At 50.5% G+C, this 3,292-nt stretch overlaps 1 protein-coding gene across 1 annotated transcript in view; it reads right to left on the bottom strand.

The window, feature by feature from the left end:
* ZNF114 (zinc finger protein 114) overlaps positions 1–2,998 on the bottom strand; it is a 20,947-nt gene extending 17,949 nt beyond the window's left edge. The window contains exon 1 of the mRNA XM_008067070.1: positions 2,917–2,998. The gene's annotated coding sequence lies outside the window, so the exon portion shown is untranslated. The remainder of the gene's footprint in view (positions 1–2,916) is intronic.
* Between the last annotated feature and the right edge of the window lie 294 nt (positions 2,999–3,292).

Here is a 3,292-nt window from a genome sequence, read left to right as displayed (position 1 = left end):
AAAAAAAAAAAAAAAAAAAAAAAAAAGAACTATACAACTGTAGTACTTTGGTATTGAAAAATTCCCATCTTTATGTTGAGTCCTAAGATGCCTTGTGTTTACTACTCCAAAGTTCACATTTACTCAGCTTTTCTCAAAACAAAGAGATGTGATGCTCAAATAATGAGAAGGTTATTGAATATTTGAGCAAACTTGAGATTATACCACAGCCCTTTTATTGTGAAATGATATGAATATGTGCCTGCCATTCATCAGAAGGAGATATCAGATCAGATCAAGGAACCAGCCGCAGTCAAAAGGAAATAGCCCCTGTCTTTTAAAAAATTTTTTTTGCTTGTATTTTTGCAGAGTCAGAGTCTGGCTGTGTTGCCTGGGCTGGTCTTGAAGTCAGGCTTAAGAAATCCTCCCTTCTTGGCCTCCCAAAGTGCTGGCATTATGGGGGTGAGGCCACTGAGTCTGGCCACAATTCTTGGCTTTAAAGTTTTCTTTTCTTGTTTTAGTGTGTGTGTGTGTGTGTGTGGTTTTTTTTTTTTTTTTGAGTTGTAGTCTAACTCTGTCACCCAAGCTGGAGGGCACTGGCACGCTCCCGGCCACTGCAGCCTCAACCTGCTGGGCTCAGGCGATCCTTCACCCTCAGCCTCTCGAGTAGTTGGAACTACAGGCACGCGCCTCCATGCCCGGTTATTGTTTTTTTGATTTATTGTAGAGATGAGATCTCGCCAAGTTATGCCTAGATAGGTCTCGAACCAGAGGGCTCAGGCAATTCTGTCACTGCAGCCTCCCAAAGTGTGCTGGAATTCTAGGCGTGAACCACCACAACCGGCTTCTTCTTTTTTTTTTTTTTTTTGAGTTGGGAGTCTCACTCTGTCAGGCTGGAGTGCAGTGGCACGATCACTGTTACTGCAGCCTCGACCTGCTGGACTCAGGCGATCCTCCTGCCTCAGCCTTCCAAATAGCTGGAACCACAGGAGTGTGCCACCATGCTCGCCTACTTTTTTGATTTATTGTAAAGATGAGGTCTTGCCAAGTTGCCCAGGCTGGTATTGAAGCCCTGAGCTCAGGCAACCTTCCCGCCTTGGCCCAAAGTGCTGGTTTTCTTTTTCTCTTCCTGTTTTCTTACTTGCCGAGAAACTGTTCTCTAAATTTACAGCCTGTTAAAAACTCTGACATCCTACCAGCAAGAAAGGAATGCCCCACTGTTGCGTGGGGAGTCCTGGTCACTTTCATTAGAAGCAGCCCCAGCTTGCCACCCAGGGGCTGAACTACAGACAGAGTTTGGAGATAGGACATTCCACCTTTATCTTGACCTTGTAGTTTGCAGGGAAGCATTCAGACCTGATGACAGCCGGATTATACCCATTTCAGTTTTGAGCCTATCTACACCGATAAAACAGCCAGCCTTCTTTTAAGTGTCCCTAGAATTCCACACTTTCCCTCATCCTGTAATAACTCCACCTCCTCCTTTGTTTGGAGCTTTCCTCAGGGGGTGTCACCTTCCACGTTGCTACAAATCAATACAATGGGGGCTTAGGTTTTGTCCCTAGCAGTCTCAGGCACATGAGCTTTAGGCAATAGGTAATTTTTATTTATTTCTTTTTTCCACGCTATTTGATTATTCTTTTTCTCTTTTAATTTTTTTTTTTAATTTTAAAGATATGTGGTACAATTCAGGGTTAGGTATACAAATGTTCATTATCCAGGTACCCTTGTTAATGGGGTGTGCCCTGGTAATTTTTAAAAAGGAAAAAACAGCCAGGCTTGGTGGCTCAGCCTGTAATCCCGCGGCTTTGGGAGGCTGAGGTGAGTGGATTGCCTAAGCCCGCGGCTTCGAGACCTGCCTAGGCAACTTGGTGAGGCCTCATCTCTACAATAAATCAAAAATGAGCCGGGCGTGGTAGCCCACGCCTGTAGTTCCAGCTACGGAAGGCTGAGGCAGGAGGATCGCCGGAGCCCAGCAGGTCGAGGCTGTGGTGGCCGGGAGCAGCCACTGCACTCCAGTCTGGGTGACAGAGTGAGACTCCAACTCAAAAAAAAAAAAAAAAAAAGGAAAAAAACAATGTACTGTTCTGGGTCAGCTCAGGTGAGCAGGTCAAGCTCTTACCTGATTTTCCACAAGGAAAACACATCAGGTCACTGAAACACTTCCCCACCTTTGTCTTGAGTTCCCGTGAACCAGACCTTGCTGGTGTATATTAATAATAAAACTTGGGCCAGGCGCGGTGGCTCACGCCTGTAACCCCAGCACTTTGGGAAGCTGAGGCGGGAGAATCGCTTGAGCCCAGCAGTCGAGACCAGCCTAGGTAACATAGCAAGAGCTCATCTCTACAAAAAAAAAATACAAATAAATAAAAGTAAATAAAATTAGGAGAGCGTGGTAGCACGCGCCTGTAGTCCCAACTATTCCGGAGGCTGGGGCAGAAGGATCACTTGAGCCCAGGAGGTCGAGGCTGCAGTGAGCCCTGAATAATAACTTGTTCTAACCAAGGCGGTTGAGCCCGACATCACGCAGCTCTCCCTGCAACCTGACACCTGTATAAACTACCAAACTCGCACCCCTCTTTCTCCAGAAGCAGGCCTTCCTCTGAGTCTGACCGTGCCCAGAAACTTATCAGTTCACGCAGTCACCGCCGGCTTTAATCCGCCCACGGATTCCAACAACACAACCCCCGCACACACCGCAAGCCGGCCTGTCCTCGCATCTCCAGGCGTGAGGGGCTTCCGCAAGGCTGCTACGTGGGGGAGGTGCCCTCCTCCCGACGCCAAGGTCAAGGGCGCGCTGGCGGCTGAGCACGTGGGCCACTCGCGGCCTCCCCTTTGCTTTGGGGCGGAGAGAATCTGGCTTTTGCCGACAGCCGCTCCCAACTGTAGGGACGCGAGCGGCCCTCCGCGCCCCCCACCCCCCGCCCCCACACTCACCCTTTCACGGGCGCCGCGGGCTCCCACACGTCTGCAAGGCGGCGCGCGCAGCACGAGCCTCGGGGCTGCGCGTAGACGGGAGAGATGGGGCTGCTGAAATCGTACATCGACCTGACAATCCCAACGGCTGAGATTTTGTACCCGCTTTCTGACCGCCCTCCTCAAAATGGATGGCTTAAGGGATTAGGGGGAGAAGGCACCGGCCAAGGCTACTGGGGATCCGGGCGTCCCCGGGGTAGGGCCCGATATTCCCCGAGCCGAGGGTCCTGCCCCCACCTCCAGCTAGCATTTCTTGCGGAATTGGTGCTCCAGTTCTGAGGAAGAGGCGGGAAACCCGGCCCTGCCCGCCCCCCCCGTCGGTCCCCTCCTCTGCCTG

The sequence above is a fragment of the Carlito syrichta genome, unplaced genomic scaffold (assembly GCF_000164805.1).
Source record: "Carlito syrichta isolate Samal-C Ts95f unplaced genomic scaffold, Tarsius_syrichta-2.0.1 Scaffold309278, whole genome shotgun sequence".
Classification (NCBI taxonomy): Eukaryota; Metazoa; Chordata; class Mammalia; order Primates; family Tarsiidae; genus Carlito; species Carlito syrichta.
This window is presented reverse-complemented; position numbering and strand designations above follow the sequence as displayed.